The 18,623-nt window shown below is 34.4% G+C and overlaps 1 long non-coding RNA gene across 1 annotated transcript; it reads right to left on the bottom strand.

The window, feature by feature from the left end:
* Nucleotides 1-4,837: 4,837 nt before the first annotated feature.
* LOC126058697 (uncharacterized) lies at nt 4,838-17,730 on the bottom strand. Its single transcript, XR_007513260.1, has 3 exons — nt 17,512-17,730; nt 15,075-15,117; nt 4,838-5,218 (listed from the first exon to the last, which is right to left on the bottom strand). It is a non-coding gene; the product is annotated as an uncharacterized LOC126058697 (long non-coding RNA).
* Nucleotides 17,731-18,623: the final 893 nt, after the last annotated feature.

Below are 18,623 nucleotides of genomic sequence, written 5' to 3'. Positions count from 1 at the left end.
AATCATGTTCCCCTAAAAAATAGGTTAAAGTCCTAATCCTTGGTATGTATGAATATGATTTTATTTGAAAATAGAGTCTTTTATGATGGTCTAGGGTGGGTTCTAATCCCATCTGTGTTATGAAGAAGAAACCACAGAGACAGACAAAGGAAAAATGGCCCATGACAGCAGAGGCAGATTAAGCCGTAAACCAAGAAATACCAAAGATTGCAGGGATCACCAGAAGCTAGGAGAGAGTCAATGGAACAGTTTTTCTCTCAGAGACCTCAGAAGGAATCAACATGGCCAATGTCCTGATTTAGGCTTCTAACCTCCGGAACTGTGAGACAATAAATACCTGTTCTTTAAAGCTGCCCACTGTGGTATTTTGTTACTGTAGCCTTAGTAAACTAAGACATAGGGCCCCCACACAAAATTGCAACACGGAAAGGATACCTGCCAACAAAGCTTCCACAGGCCTTGCTGCACAGACATGTTAGTTTCCTCTGACTATTAAAAGTCCTAAATTTATGACATTTACTAAATCTATTTTTCCCACAACTGGCCTGTGACCTAGAATTAACTATTTCTGCCAAACTTCCCACTCCCTACCAACACTCTCATTAGGAAATCTCAGGTGTTGGGAAATCTGTTAAGTCATAATTTGTCATTAGGTGAGAATAACTTTGAGGTTTACCTTCCTCTCTTCAAGATGTTTGTCAACCTATGTAATCTATAATTGGTTAAATATTTTAATATTTGGGGGAATTACTCCCATAAGTTGTGAAACATTCATTCATAACCATCAGCAACTCAGGAAAAGTAAATTTTGGTGTGTCTGTGGAGGGCAGTTGCTTTCTAGAGCCTTAGGAGAAAAACAGAGAAGATCCAAGAGTTTGAGGGTTATGTTTTCATTCATTCTTCTGCAGGGATTTTCTGCCTTTCTTGGTTGAAGTCAGAAAATTCAGTAGAGTTTACAAAAATGATTCATTTATTCAAGATCATGTAAGTTATCCATTTTGCTCTAAACTAACCTGAATGTTTAATATAATTCTCAAACTGAGTTTAAAATAACATCAACTGGATTTTTTTTCTTGTTTTCTTGGAACATAGCAATTGGTAGTAAAATTAATCTAGAAAAGAAAGGAAGGAGGCAAGAATATTAAAAATGTATGAAAAAAGAATACTGAGTGCATACTAACATAAAATGTTAAAATTCCTTTTGATTAAAGTAACTAATTAAAATAATGTTTCACTAACTTCTAGACAGATGTACAAACTAAGAGAGTCAAATAATAAATTCAAGAATAATCACTATACATATATACAGTATATATGTATATATGTTTGTGTGTGTATATACATGGTTGAACACATGTATATGTGTTTATGTGTGCATGTGTATACACGATAAACATTCACATACCATGAAATGTGAATAAATTGTATTGGAACCATTTAATAGCATGTGAGAAATTGGAGGCCAATACAAGAATCTCCATACATGCTAATTTAGAATGTTCAATTAAAAACTACAATCAAACTAGCCAAAATAATTGCAAAACCACCAAAACTTATTTAATATTTATCAAACCCCAGAGGGCTAAAAGCTTTTAAAATTTGAAATTATAGACAAAATCTCAAAGAAAAATATTGATAAAGGTAGCCATTTAAAGCTGTTGAAAAGTAAACTAAGTTAAATAAAAAATACAGATAAAGGAAAATATTTGCAACAAGTATTAATGGTATACAAAGATTTTCATTAAGGAAAGAAAATAAAAAATAGACAAAAGACATTATATATAATTCAGACAAAAGAAAATATAATTAGAAAACAAATAAGGAAAAAATAATCATGCTATCTACTAGTTAAAGTAATGCAAATTAAAATAGCAATGAGACATTTTTGTATACTTATTAAATTGGGCAAATAATTTTCTTCTTTTATTTAAACTCAATGTTTGTATTACTGACATACTTGGTGTCCAGTTAAACTGGTAAAAACTCATTTAGACAGAAAACCAAAAATATCTTTTAAAACTATAAAAATATTTATTCTCTTTTATCCAAAATCTAATTTCTGGAAACTATAGACATACAATATATCCACTAACTTAATTCCTGAAAAAAAAAAAAAAAAACTTCTGTTTATCTGATTCTAAAATAAGAAAAATTTTAAAGGAAAAAAATTAAATGCAAGGGAAGAAAGAAATTGGTGACCATCCATAATCATACCATCCAGAAATAACCACAGATAAAATTTGGGTAATGTTTCCTCCCTTGATATTTTCCTCAAGATACAAAATTTATATTTTTGTATAATAATATATAAATATTTATATGTATATACAATACAACTTTTCATTTAGTGCTGTCCTGAGCATTTTTACATCATTAAAAATTATTGGCAAAAAATTTAATGTTACAGGATTATCTATTATGTACTTATGCCATTATTTTTTTCATAAGATTTATTATTGGACTTTGAAGTAATCTCTAACTTTTCACTATATAAATGACACTGAACTCTAAAATAGAAAACAGCTTAGAAACAATCTTCTAGTTTAATAGTATAAATGGCTAAAATAGACTACATCCAGCCATAAAAATTAATAAAAACTCTGCAGAATGCTGGAAATATGTTTATTATACAATGTCCAGCCATGAAATTGCAACTAAGGATTTAACTCATCTAAGAAACTCTGCCTGATACCTTACATTAAGGAGCTGTTCACCTCACTCCCATCTAATATATATGATTTCCAGGCTTATGTGTGCTCTGTGCCTCCAGTTCTGCTGTGCCAATCTTTTTCAGGCACCCTGTAGGCACCCAGGATATGTGAATTATATGATTGACTGAGTAAAACCCGCTAATGAAAAGACTAAATAAGATTAACAAAGCATTGTTCATGTTCACCCTCTCTCATTCTTTCAGTTGTTTCCCCTTCTCTTGATAGTATCATGCAGGCATACTTTCATCTTGGGCTTTGTGGATTAAGAACAAATGATTTTCAAAAGGTTTGGAAAGTATACCACCTTAATTCTATCATAAGATTATATTCAGAGAGCAACAGTTCAGTGTGAGCCTGCCCAGTGCTATGTATTTATTCAGCCCCTATTTGCCTTGGCATACAGAGCATCAGAGTGATGCTCAAGACCCAGCATGTCCATGAGATGACACCTGTGAAAACAGATGGCAGTCAGGCAAGCTTTTATCATTAATACCAAATTACAATAGAGAATAATGCCTGAAACCTCTCTTGAAGACAAAGAAAATTTGCTAAACACAGCTTATTGACATGAAAATAGGGTTTAATTTCAACAATAATAATAGCGAGAATGCATTTATCACTATCAGATAGAAAACCCTAAGTAATGACGGAAGAGGTAAAGTTAGACCAAAAGTCTAAATGCACGTTTCCTCTACTCCATTGCACTCATGAGTGAAACGTGTTAGAAGATTTAGGAGTGCTCATTCTCTCTCCTTTTGTCTTTTTCACCCAGATACCCAGCAGGAAAGCTATACTGTACCATGTACAGCTGCAGTTCTGCTGCCCAAATCATTCTCAGCATCCTGGCTTATTTGGACTGTGCACACGGTCCATCAAAGGATCTATACCTTGCTTGTAACTGTCAACAGAAAGAGCGCCTTGTGGTCACACACGAGGGCACAAGTCACCCAAGTCAAAGGATCAGGGAGGGATAGAATATTTGTTATTCCTGTCAGTATTAAAGGGGGGGATAGCCTTGCCTTTCTTTTCCTAAAATTATGAATTGCACTGCCCAACAGGCTTTGAAAGAAAGCAGAAAACCTAAAAACGAAAGAATGCAGAAAACTTATCATAAATATTACTTTGTCCATGGAATAGATTTTGCTGTTTATAAACTATGTCACTGTTTACATGACTGTTATCCAAGTCTCACATGTCAGTTTATGCATGCACATAATTGTTCCTTGGGGGAAATGGTATCTTCACTTAAGAGTAAGAGAGAAAAACACTCTTTCTCTTCCTACAAACAAAGCATTGTGATCTGAAAGAAAAGGGGACTTTTTTGTTGTTTTCTCAATTCACAAACATACACATACACACACACGCATGCATACACAATAGAGACAAATGCAGAGCCTATAAAGGTTTGAAAAAAAGCATGGCATTCTTAGTAGTTTACAATATAAATTAAATTTCTCTAGCTTTGCATTCCCAAATTAGTTTTATGGAATTAATTTTCCCTTTATTTCTCTTACATCGTAAGTTTGGTCATTAAATATTCTACTGCACTCTAATTTTCTTGAAGGTAGGAATAGTATCTCATTCACCATTGTTAGCCACAGCGTATGGTTCAAAAATTTGAATCTAATGCTAATTATAAAAAGAAAATTCTATTTAATTTCAATTTTTGATTCATAGATTGTTTCTTCTTTCCCATATGAAACCAAGATTGTTAGAGTTTTAGTGTCTATAAACTCAACACATTTATGTAATCACAATATTCTGAAGTCTCTGTTTTTAAAGATTTTCCTCTCAGATTTGATTCTTCCTTACTTTTAAGAAAACTGTCAAAACAAAACACTTTTGGATTTGAAGATATCATTCATTAATGCAACATGCTAAAATAGAACTTTTGAAAGAGCAAACCAATATATATTTAAAAAACCGAATGCGTTGCCATTGAGTCAACTCTGACTCATTTTGACCCTACAGGACAGAGTAGAATTGCCCGCTAGGGTTTCCAAGGAGCAGCTGGTGGACTTGAACTGCCGATCTTTTGACTAGCAGCCGAGGTCTTAACCACAGTTAGAGCCATAACAATCTTCTATACATTAATAATGATAGGTAATATTTATTAAGTGCTTACAAACGCTATGAGTCGGAATCGACTTGATGGCACTGGGTTTGTTTGTTTGTTTGTTTTATTACAAAGTGACAGGCAGGCCCAGTGCTGCTTCACAGGATATTCCAGAACCATCTCTTGACACAAGTATCTTCCTGATACTAGCATCCCCACTTCATAGAAAAGGAAAACTAGACCTGAAGAGGTTAATAAGTGGTGCAGGTCACAACAACGTATTAACTGGAGCTAGAATTTCAGCCCTCATTTCACTGACTTCAATTCTTCCACTCTTATGTACTCTGTTCCATTGTTTGCTTAATAATAATTGCATGTCTCTCTGACCTGTGTTCTCCATTATAGGTGCTAGCAAAGGGCATTTGCCTATATCCCCATCTTCGTGGAAGCCCTAGGGAAAAGAAAGAAAAACAAAGTTATTTTTAATTTAACAAATTTGAACGTCCGATGTTAGAATCAAAGACCTACAGCCCCTCTAAATCAGATTTTAATCAAAGTAGATATTTATTTATTTGATTAACATTTGTTGAACACTGTTATTTGTAAAGCATTCCCTACACATGGGCAAATTCCATAATATTTTTAATGAAACAAAATATTTATATTACCACAACAGTGTATATAATAGGATTTGGCTTGATAGTTGTGGCCAATTTCCACATAATCTGTAACAAATAAACCAAGCAATTCTTAAAAGAGTCTTTTTGAATAAATGTGGATGCAAGAGAGATAGTAGAAGCAATCACTGATGAGAGTATAGAAAGTTATGCATTGAATCCTAGCCGTGGAGCAAAAAACAGTAAATTTCCACACAGTATCGGAGGTTTACACTTGCTCTTATACAACGGCATGTTGTGGCAAGAGCCACAGCTAAAGAATACAGCCTTGGAAAAGAGCATGCCTCAACAACTTCTATTATTGTTACAGAAACATGCGATCTAGAACAGATACTTTCACGTGAAATACTCGTACTTTACTTAATTTGTGTATCTTGTATAAACCCATAGGTAGACTCATGCCACCGAGGGTGCTGGGAATCTAGTTACCATACTATCAGAAAAGAATCTCAAAGATTAATCCTGCCACATCCAACGTTCTGAAATCTATACCCTACTACTCCAGATACACGCCCCATTCTTCAAAACCAAAGTCTGCAGACGTTGACCAAGCTTATTTTCTCCTATCTCGTAGCTAGGAGTTGAGAACAGAGGGCTGTTTCTCCTCCATTGGTACGGAAAATATTTTTACCCTCTGAGATCCAAAGGAAATAATATTGATTTGCTAAGTGACTATCAGGGAAGCGTCATGACAGCACTCAGACTGAAGGTTGAATCCTGTCTCTAGTGCTTACCTGTTCTATAATATTGGGCAAGCAACTTAACATGTGCCTCAGTTTCCTTAATCTGTAAAGTAGGGATATTAATACTAACTACCTCAGAGGCGAGCTGTGAGAATGAAAGTGACAATGTAAATAAAGAGCTTTTCATCACGCCGGGCACCCAGTGAAGACTCAGTTAACATTAACTTTGCTTCCCAACAGTCAATGATAACTGAAATGGTGGCCAAAAGCTTCACTGTACTTGTTTCCTGTAAGAATTAGTCAGTCTTACTATTCTGAACTCTCCTCAAAAACTTCTAGTAAGTGAACCATTTCATTTAATGCTAGACTTTCCAACTGCAGGATCCTCTATAGAAGGGGAGGATAATGACTGGACACAGAAAGGTGTCTTGGGCTGTGATGAAGAGGTTAGGCCAGTGGGCATATGTGCTTCATATACATTCCATTTGTTTTTAGCAAATCCCTAAGATAAAAGGCCCAAAAGAAACTTTCAAAACTTAGGTTATATTTATAAGTTAACTGACACTCTGAGCTAGATTCTCCCAATCTGTCAGCTGCTGTCTGTTAGAGAAATTTTATGCCCTGGAGTAGTTGAGATGCACAATAACTCATAAGTGTGACTTCCAGGAACTCCCATTTTATACAACCCTAGCCCTAAGCATACAGACTTTTAAGCTGTAAACTACAAGGACAACAGAAACACAGAATGAGGAGCCGAAGGGGGCCATTTCCACCATTTTGAAGCTAGTTTATTTAATTACATAACACCCTTGTATTTTCCCAAATATGAAATTCTCAAATTAAGAGGAAATATATAAATTATAAATATGCAAATTTGTGGGAGTTGACAAAACAATTTGTGGTTCTCTGAAATATGAATGGTAACACTGTGAACAATTATAAAAATAAAAAAGGGACATAGCCGAATGAATGAAAGTTTTTGCCATGCCTTCTGTCATTCCTCATAATACACAGATAAGACTTCCCATGAGAAAAAGTCTGTAGGCATATTTGCTCACAATTTCAATCCTGATTTTAGTCAGGCAGCACCTTCCCTGGCCGTTCAAAATAAGGAAAAAACAGCCACATCCTTCAAATGAAGACCATAGTGATTAACCACTCAATGAAGGAAGGAGTCAGGGAAAGGGATAGGTTTTAAGTTGACCAACTTCGCCATAGTGTTCTACTATTTATTCACTTATATTTGAATAAAAATATAAATATAAAAAAAAAGAATTCTTAAAGACTTTGAACCTCTTACCCTTATATCATTTACTGTGAAATATTTCAAAATTCTTTAATATTATTGGATCTTTTAACCCATTAGTTTTGAAATACTATGAAATGTATTTACTGACTGTCATGATTTTTTTTCTATAATTTTCAAGGCATTTGGAAAATATAAATATGTAAGTAAAAAATGATTTTTAACCTAAAACTGTGAAACAGAATACTTGCAAATAGAATATCTGCATTCTTGGTATGTTTTAAAATAGATATGTGTATTTCAGTACCTATCAAACACTTAATAGAAGATGGCTCCTCAAGGCAATTTGCAAACTGTGGTTTCATCTAGATATATGTCAGTGTAAATCAGGAACCTTCAGTTCACCGTTTTCTAAACAAGCATGCCATAATCTTTGCTAGCTCTGTTTCTGTGAGGCTATCATAAATCTACCTCTCCTCACAACGCAGTCACAGATTCAAATGCTTGAAAGGATAGTGAACTCTACCCACCGCGAGTCTATCTTCCTAGTCAGAGTTAGTAATCTCCTTCACCTGTGGGGCATATTTCATTTTCACACAATCATGCTTAAAAGCTACCCCTTTATTATCAGGCTGCATTGAAAGCCACCTTTTCTGTTGGCTCAGAAATTCCAAGTAGGAATGAACACTCATTTTAACATATACACATATGTGGTTTGCATGTAGATTCTACTAAATTTACTAGTGTGGACGTTGGTGAATTGAAAGCAAACCTAGGCTCAAATGCCATATAAACATTTATCTCAGTTTGCTACTGCTGATGTTTCCTTTGTTTTCATCTAAACCTACTACTAACATTATCCAAGTGGAAGGAGAAACTAAGATTCCTTCTTTTGGATTTATTGCTAATACTACAGGTGTCTTTGTTTTTAAAATGAAGTATATAAAAACATTTAATTTTAATCTTCCAACCAACCTAAAATGGTAGATTAAAACGAGAAAATTTAAAATAAATAAATAAATAAATAAAAAACCCTTACCCCTTTCTGGAATTATACTTTAGAGTTTTGTATTTCTTGAATGCATTCATAGGCTCCCTTAGGATGTAAAATGTATGGAAATATATGTGCATCACTAAAGGAAGAACTAAATTTATTCTTTCCCCACATCATGCTCTTCTTTGCAGTAGAGGTTTTTAATTCAATACAGAGCTAGAATGAGATGGAGCCAATTTCCTGGTCTCTATGTGTGACAAATGCTGAAAGTGGCACAAGATTAACAAATTAGTTGAAGTATAGATCTTAAAAGATTTTTTTTCTGTGTCTCTAAATCAAAAATCATACTTGATTTGAAATGAAGCCTTCTTTAGACTTCAATCATGGTGAAGGATCTTTTCTTTTTCTGTGTTTACGATGAAAAGATGGGATAGAGGACAACATAGTAGCAATGTTTTTCAAGCCATTTCTTTATTTGTAGGAAAGTTTACAAAGTCTATTTATTTGGAATATGAAATCATTTTAATCATCATCTAAGTTTTGGATTAACAGTCTCAATGTGTGGGTTTTTAAAGTTGAATCTTTTTCCCACAATAAATGCTGATTCCCAAAATGAAAGCATAAAATAAAGGGCAGGATTACAATTTATTTTTTTCTGTATTTTTTCATGGGTAAAATTTATGTTTAAAATGTAAGGTTCTAGATAAATATACTTGCCTTTCTAATAACATTTCTTAGTTTGGTTGTAAGGCAACAGTCTCAGGCTTGGCTGTTTTACCTACCCTCAGAATCATGGGCTTGATATAATCCAGATAGCTAACACCACACAATAAAAACATCTGTGACAATAAAAGCATGTCAACAGTTGTGGAATTGTTTAATTTGGGAGAAAATGGCTATGTTTAATAATCACATGTGCGTGAATTGATTACTCCTCTTTGTCTGGGAACTTATATTTTGAAAACGGTAGGCTTTATTTTGAAAGGATCTTAAGTTAGGATGTGAAAACACTTTATAAAAAGTATTCGGAAATAGGTGTTTGGGATTTGGCTCACTCATTCAACTTTACAGCCTAGTCCTCGTCCACCTGTTTTGCTTGGGCTTAAATTATATGAAACTAACAGCATTTTAAAGAAAGCAAAATCTTCCTTGTTGTACTGAAACACGATAACACGCTTAAAATTCATAAAGAGCTCTATTCAGGTTGTGCATCTCAGTCTCGAAATCTCCTTTCACATATCTGCTCATGTTGACAGACTATGTCATAATACATCCACAGAGAGATCAGCACTGAAGAACAAAATTTTATCACCTGACAGCAAGAGGAAAACTGATTTTCAGTATTAAATTAGTAAAAACAGACCATTACCTCACTCTCAATAAGACTACTATCTTTAAATAACAAGGTGTCTGTTATAATCACAAGTATACATACAAAGGCAGTTAGGCTTGTTCCTGTCTTTGGTATCACCTTTTGCTGGCAGCCTTTTATTATTATTGTTGTTGTATCTTTTTATTTTATTTATTTAATGTCTTGGAAGTGGCTGAGGGACATTTTTAAAAATAATTTCTTAATGAGACAGGTGGTATTATACACTTAAATATGTATCTGCAGAAACCTACTAGCCACTGAAATGGAAATGAATGTTTAAGCTTCTGCTAGAAGTTAGGTACCTTTTTCATATAACATCTTGCTCTGTGTTTGGATTTCAGGATACATTTAACAACACCTGCAATAAATAATGTCTTTTACAGCCTAGGGCATCATCTGCCACTTAGGCGTTAATTTTGCCCCTGTTTGAACACCCTACAACATATACACTTCTCTTTTGTCTATTATCCTAGAGTTGTGCTATTCCCAAATATTGACATCATCTCCTTTTATCAGTATTAACTGCTCTGAAGCTTCCCAGGCTCATGCTCAGCTCTATTTCTTCCTATTGATTATCTTCCTCACTCCAGCAGGTAGCTAGCCAGCGAGGCTGTCCTGAGAAATAGCTTCCAATGACTTTATACGCACAATTTACACGGAATTGTTTAAAGAAGATATTAGCCTCAATACAAATCAGTGAACCTCATTTAGTCAATACTGCACAATTCCACTGTTGGCACCCTGTCACATGTTACTCTTTACAGTCAGCTGCCGTACCCAATCTGCACATTAGCCATAGTATTTAGTTTCATATTAAAATGAAGCTGGGTTTTTTTTTTTTTCGCTTTTGCTTTTCTTTTTGAAATCCTTTCAGTATACGTTTTACATCACCTCACTGAGCCATGTGATAGTAATATATTTTGAAATATAAAAACCTGAGATTAAATGTTTGATTTTTGACAGTGTTCTTAAATATAATAAATTCAAAAGGAAATACTGTTAAGTTAAAACGGAGTGTTTTTCATTAAGTCCAATCAAATGGTAGACAACAAAGGATCTTTTATTTGAGAATATGAAGTGAAAATGAAAACCAGAAAACCTTTACTAAGAAAAGGTCCAGCTAAATTATGTTGGAAGGAGGTCTCCAGATTGAGCTTGGGTGTTTCTTTTGCTAAAAGTGAATTAGGCTAAGATATGCTATGAGGAAATATTTTACAAAGAAGCCAAACTTAATGCGTTTTTGGAGATGAAAATAAGGTTTAAGAACAGTTGACTTTGAAAATAATTGTAAAGAAAGATCACATATGAAAAAAATTGCTACAGCATCTGATTTTCTCTTATAATCATCACAGGGAAATGTTGGGGGGCAGGGAGGGTAATGCTAGCCCCTTCTTTCTGCTCCATGGAAATGCTGTAAAATTCTAGGACTGTTTACATTTCAGAATTGTCCCTGCTTAAACTACTGGTTTATGATAGTTAATGAGATGATATCCAAATGTTGAAAACAGGGAAATTCAAATGAAAATCTAAATGTGAAATACAATATAATGAAATAACTAAGCAACATAATACTACGCTGAATGTTTGTGCAAATATTGCAAAATGAACTGCAATACATTAAAATTCTTCATTGGTTGTGTAATACTTAAGTGAAGGTTTACATATAAAAGCTTTAGCTATCAAACAAGGGATCTTATATCATATTATCCTTTTTTTTTTTTTTTACTTAAAATCAACACTAATAGAGTATATTCTGAAAAGTAGTCATTAAATCTATTTGAATATTTCTTTGTAAACTGAAATAGGTAAGAATAAAGCATACTGATCAAAATGGTTTATTTGTTATTAAATGCTTCCGTGGCTGTGGCAGAAAGATTTGGGAAATATGAATGGTCAAGAAAACGATAAGATTTTTAAGGGGTATTTTATAGCTCACGGTAAGTAAAAAGTACGAGTTAAATAAAATGACAATTTTCAATAAGGAAGGATAGTAAATAACAGTAGCCTTTTGAGAATTAATCTTGGGGAGAAATTAAAAACAAACTTATGTAGCAAATTATTGTAGATTTCTCAAGATTTTACCTCTTCGATTATAAAATGTTAAAGGTGATTTTTTACATGACCTTTGCTTCCTTTTCTTTTCTCTTTAAATATCAGTAGTTGGGAGCTGGGGCTGTGAAGCCCAGGTAGGAAAGACACTCTAAAAGATGGCCAGGCTATCCTGACCATACATCTTCTCACACATTTATTGCAAACTGACACTTATATAACAGCTTTTTTTTTTTTTTTTATCACAAAGACTTAACAAAGAACAATTCAGGTACCAAGGGGAAAACATACCCCAGCAAAGAGAGAAATGCCATAACTGCATATTCAGCCTGCATTAATGCAGGTATGGCAATGATAATTGTAATATTTGTATGTGACAGCATTTTACCATTTAAAACAGGTCAATAATCTAAATCCAATAGTATTTAGATATAATTATGTATAGGTACAATACATGCACACATTACACGTAGTGCACAAATATAAATTCTAGTTCATAAATGAAGTACACTAACATTATTAGCCTTTCTTAGTCTGATCAGTATGTATTTAATGTTTATATTAAACATAAAAAAGGTATATATTTATGTATTAAATTGCAAGGGTTTCACATGCTAGTCCATTTATCATATGATATTCTCATATTAAATAAAATCATATGCTTTATATATTGACTGAAACCTAAGAACATTCTCAATGAAGCAAATCTAAGCACAAGCAATCAAGTAAATTAAGATAGATTTTTTAAACTAACAGCAGCAAAATAGATAAACATTTCAGGTAAAAAGTATGCTAATACCTTTTTCGCAAAAAATTTTCTAAATCAACCTTAATGCTTTCAATGTAAATGCATGTTTGTTTCAAATTATGTCAAAATACGAAATTCTCAATCATGTTCAAAGACACTTTTAAAGTATAATTTTTAAAGAAATATTTTGTTCTGATTGAATTTCTAACATAAAAAGGAAAATAATTTTTGTTCTCTCAGTCTATTATGACCCACCTATAGAGGAAAATATTATTCTAGAGCTATAAGTCTTATAAATCTCATGAATGATCCCACTTATGCTGCATATTAAAGATGTATTCTGACTGTTTGACTAGATTACCAAGACGATACCAAGAAGCATGCATATCATTTCACTGAATTCATTTTAATAGCCAAAAGGAAAAAAAAAAGATACACTGAGTTCAGAAATTTCAAATAAATCTCTTTTCCATAAATAATCTTACCAGTATAACCTAGTCAGAAAGAATAGCACACCAAATGTTAACTGTAAAAGTAATAATACTAAATTCTATGAAGTACTGACCTTTTAAAAAATGTAAAGTTAAGGTATCCAACCCAAAAGCGCTTACACACACACGCGCGCGCACACACACACAAGACATTTTGCCAGGATAAATTATGCTTTTATCATTAAAGTAAACAGAAACCGAGCACACAAGGTGATTATTATATTGTCATCCATGTAACTCTGCAGCTTTTAAAGTATGCAAAGATTTTGTTTATTCCTGAATCTCCATTTTTAGCAATGTATCAAAAAGTATTGCCATTAGGTAGCTAACGCGGATTTATTTTACAATCTATTTGATATCAATATATTTATAGAAAATGACTATAAACATATCAAGGAAATTAATATTAGGATTCTTATACATAGAGAGTATGTTTATGCATATATTACCATCTGAGGAAAATACAGATACATACATATATTGATGAATATATCTGATCACTACGTATTTTGTACAGGAAAGTATTCTCACAATCTAGAATAAAGGTGTGTGCAAAGTGTGTGTGTGTGTCTGTGTGTAAAAGGAGTAAAGGAGTAATAGCTCTATAGAGAAGCATTAAAAGTGGGCTATTAACATGTTTGAAATGAGTATTGAAGTATTATATTACTATATAAAGAAACATCGTTGGTAACCTATCTCTCCCTTTTTCTCTCCTCTTCGTCTCTCTCCTCATTTCTCTCTCTTTCTCTCTGCACGTGTTTGTGTGCGCCTGCGGTCCCTCACAAGAAAGTGAACATTTAGAATAAAAGGAAAAGATCACTGTAGGAAGGTTTAAAATAGGGCATTTTTGGTTAAAAGTACTAATTATATTAAAATGTAAATCTGATTGGGTTTCCTTTTCTGAAATATGAAATAAGGGGCCTATAACATAAGCATGAATTCACCATATATTTTGAAGATTTCTTATTAAAATTGTTTTCATGGAAATATTTACTTATATCATTAATAGCTCTATATAATATTAGAAAACATTCAGAAGTGTATATGAAAATATTATTACATAAACCCCAAGAGCCTATCTTTGAAGCATTAAGATCAAGGGTCTATGTAAAGGCAAACGTCCTCATCATTTGATTCAGATATAACTGTTTCAAACCCCTTAGCTGAATTGCTTTTAAATGGATATCTACTTTCGGGTTTTTTCAGAGTTTGCCATTATACAATATCCTAGGGTGGAAAAGGAAATGATACAGGGTTATATATCAAGAATTTACATAGCTACTTAATGTTTAACATATTGGCCACCACCTTTAAGATTATACCCTTAAATAGATACAACCTCAGTCAGATTATTGCTACAGCATTCAAGTGATCTCATTAAATGTCTTCCACAGAAAAGAGCACTTTATATTGAGTATCGTTTAGTAACACCTGACTACCTAGATACCTGAAGTCTTTAGTTTAAAAAACAGTTCTTTATAAAAAGAACCCTGTTTAAACCAGAAGGTAGGAATGTTTTTTTGTCATGAAGTTGGCATAAAGTTATCTGTGACCTCTCAAATAGATATACTCCTACTCTAATTCCTGGATAATTAACAGGGATACAACTATACCCTTTCCTTCAAAATGGCCGACTAAGGATACAATGGAATCAAAGCAAGTTGGGGTTGGGGAGTGGTGTGGACTACCTTTTCCTTGGTTCTACAAAGGGTTGAGGGCCTAATTATTTTTAAGTATAATCCAACCAACCTCTTCTCATGCTTAGCTGCACTGAGTGACACTATTTGCGATGCCCAGTGTGCTGAAACTGAGCAGGTTGCTGTCAGTTTAAAAATGACTATAATAAAAGTGACCATGAAGATGGATCTTGTGATTTTGCGTTTCTAATCAGTCATCTGTGAAGAACACTTTTGCTTTGATTCAGCAGACTGGTGACAGCCATGATTGATAGCGCACGAGGATGAAAAAAGGTTATTAACTGTCTTCCTATTAAGCTCAATGTATTACCCCTCTAGGTGCATCTCATACTTTAAGTTAAAGTACTTACTCAGGTAAGGTCAAGAATGAGCTCTATGAAGACAGTATTCATCCTGTTGAAAAAGAACAAGGCATCTTTGCATTAAGACTACATTTAATTCCACTGTCCTATTCATTATTATTAAGGAGAAATTCCCTCCTTCTAACAGCATCCATACTGAAAACGCTAAAGCTATAGAAAGTAGCTTTAAATGTAAAGATTTGAAGGTAGAGCTATCTAGCAACATGTGCGTGGCATTTACATAAATCTATATTTAAACAGTGGTCATATAGTGTACAACCTTTGAGAGTATTGTTAATGGTAGACACTGGAATTAATTTATGGTTACAAAATAAGTATCACTATTGCTTATGCAAAAAATTGTTTTAATTTTCAATCATACATAAATGGCAATTTCATGGTAGAGAAAAACTTAATAGTAATTTCTTTAGAATTCAAAGTTTCTATTAAAATAGCTAGATACTTTTATACTTTTGGTTTAGATGTAATACAATCAACTATTAATTTTATATCATTTTAATTTTCTAAAATTAGAAATATTACATATAAACAAACATTTGAATGACAGTATCTGTGCATGTTCTTAACTAGCATATAAGCACATACATGCACAAATATTATTATAGGTCCTAAATCATTTAAGCTTTTCCAATAACGAAGGATATAGCATCAAATGAAATAATAAAATTTAAAATACTATGTTTCTGGCATTTATTTTTCCTAAAACTAAAGTGTACTAGAAAATTCTTGTACACTTCATTTAACTTCTCTTTAAAAAACATTTAAAATTTACAAGTTTGGTTATGGGAGACAACAGATTAAATATATGCATTTTAATTTAAAATTATAGTATTATGTTTCTTCTTAAATTTCCTACTGCAAACACTCAGCACATGTCAAAGGTAATGTGAATTAGCCAAAAATATTTAAGGATATCAATAACTTGGCATTGAAGTAATCATTTAAAGTATAACCAAATTTCAGCCCCGTGTGCTTGATGACTCTTCATTGAACAATTCTGCAGAGTGGCACAGAATAAGTAAATATCACTACAATGTTATTAGAGTTTCAGTGCAGGAAAAGCCATATTGTGCCCAAAAGTCTTCTCTACTATAGCATGACCTGTTTCTCCAGTGTCAGTTATTATACACGTTTTTGGTCTATCATAAATTATATTTTGTACTATTTTTAATAATAAAACCCATCAACAATGTAATATAGAGAAAATGAAGTGCAAGATTTCATTGAATTTCTCTGTAGATCCACAAGAATTGGCACTCTATCCTACTTTGCTGAATATTGCAATTGCTGTTTTTAAGAAGCCTGTCCAAGTTCTCTAGTATGTTATGTATGCCAAGTATAATTCACATACTCACACACTGAGAGCCTCTTCATAAAAAATGTTAGATCAATAGAAAAATTATTTATTTAATGAATTGTGTTTATGTGGAGTGGGCTTAAATGTAGATTTTAGAATTCACACATGATTTCCTCAATACGACACGTTAACTTCCTTATTAAATGGATTCCTCTTTCCATTCTATACAACTTCAACAGGCAAGCTTGTGTTCCAAAATTGAGATATTGATGATATAAGTAACAGAGGGAGACATGTGGTCAATTAAAGCAGTCTATATTCTTACAAAAATATTTGTCAAATGTAAGTTAATAAAAAATAACGTGTGTTTCTCCAAAACATTGTTTACTTTTTTAAAAGCAGAAAAGAAAAATGCAGAACCAAGCAGCCTTGTGTTAATTAACATGAAGCTCTGAAATGTTAGTACAATTCCTGTCTTCCTCCATCTGCCTAATTTGGAGTTTCTTAAGGAAATTGAGGAAATATAAAGGCAGAGTAGGCCCAAGAGGAAGGCAGACATTTCCTAGTTATACATTTCCTAGTCTCCTCTGCTTCTTCCCTTTACAGGATCAAGATCTAGGGCACATGTTGCATACAAAACACAATATTTTATGAAAGAACAAAGAAGGCAGTTTTCAGGTTGGGTCATATTTTGCAGAATCCAGCACTGGCAGACCATAAAAGTTAAAAAAAAAAAAAAGCAACATTTTCCTCTATCGTTTTTGAAATGCAAAAACAGTGTTGCATGAACGTTGTTTGAGAAAGTGATAGAACTGGCAAAGAAAATAGCGACATTTTTGTGCAAACCCCTTAAATTTGGTTCTGAGGCTACTTTGACTTGGTTTCACTGACTGCTGAAGCACAAGGCATCTTTAGTTTAAAATTTCTAAGTCTTAGATTCCTTTTAAGTTGGAACACCCTTCCATAGCTCTTCCAATCCTATATGAATCTCCCCCCTCCTCCTCCTCCTCCTCTTCCTCCTCCCAGAGCCTCTAAGGGACGTAGGGTGGGGATATGAACTGGATGGCGCACGTATGTGTAGCCAGGCAGTGGAGGCCGGCAGCTGCTGTCCACTCCCAGACTGTGTACCTGAGCGCAGTGGCCACTCTGCTCTTCCGCCCAGCCCACTCCAGTCTGCAGCGTTGCTGCTGTCACGCCAGCCGGTGATTTGATAGGCTTGTCGGGTTGCCATGGTGTTGACTTCTTGCCTCTGAGGAGCTGCCCAATGACTGGAGGTCTGGGATTAAAGCGGGAAGGAGCAGCGACCACAGTGAATTTCAGTGGCAGCTGCAGCAGCTAGAAACAAGAGGGAAGACGACTGGCGACGAAGTCTTTAGATTGTGCCTCTTTCCCGCAGCGTGGCAGGCAAGGAGATGAGAGGGTGGAAGCTTGAAATGGTGACCACCTCAAGCCAGAAGATCAAGTGAGGGTCTTGAGACCCCCTCTGACATGCCACATGAGCAACCTGCGCGCCCTAAGCGGGGAAAATCTTCTAGAATTCGTTCTTATTCACCCAAGACGGGGTGGGCGATGAGACTGGGAATAAAAGGGTGTTAAAAGGGACCGAGGTGGGTGATACACTGACACACACACACAGCACGCTTCATTGGGGCAACGAAGTTAATTTAACAAATAAAGAGGCGCTATACAGAGAACTTTAAGTCATGGAAACTAACTTATTTCCAGAGCAGAAAGCGCAATTGGACCGCAACCGAGTAAATGAAGTCGTTGCCTGGGACTGCGGCCGGTGGGGGCGGTGGAGGGGGGAGGGGGGAGCCAGAGAGTTGCCTGTGCAATGCACGACCCCAGACGGAAATTGTAAACTAGGAAATGAAAGGGAAAGAAACCGCTTCTGTTATAAATTAGTAGGTAGGTGAAGGTTACGCAAAGAAGAAAAGGGAAAGTAAAGCTGTTAAAAGAAGAGAATAAAACCCGAGGGAGTTCACCCCCAACCCCCCCCCCCCCACTCCCAAATCCAAGGGGAGTAGGAGGAGGAGAAAAAGAGCGCATTCTGGTGTGATGAGAACCCTCTGGAATGTCTGGAGGAGAGGATAGAAGTGCGAGGGTAGGAAGACCCAGGCGCTAAAGAAATTGCAGGAGAGATGGGGGAGGGGCGGGGAAAGAAAGAAAAGATTCTCCGATTCTCTGAAGAGGTTTAGAGACTCAGAAGAGTGCGATTCCAGTGGAAGGAAAAGAAGGAA

The sequence above is a fragment of the Elephas maximus genome, chromosome 15 (genome assembly GCF_024166365.1).
Source record: "Elephas maximus indicus isolate mEleMax1 chromosome 15, mEleMax1 primary haplotype, whole genome shotgun sequence".
Classification (NCBI taxonomy): domain Eukaryota; kingdom Metazoa; phylum Chordata; class Mammalia; order Proboscidea; family Elephantidae; genus Elephas; species Elephas maximus.
The sequence above is the reverse complement of the archived record's forward strand: the minus strand, read 5'-3'. Positions and strand labels throughout refer to the sequence as shown.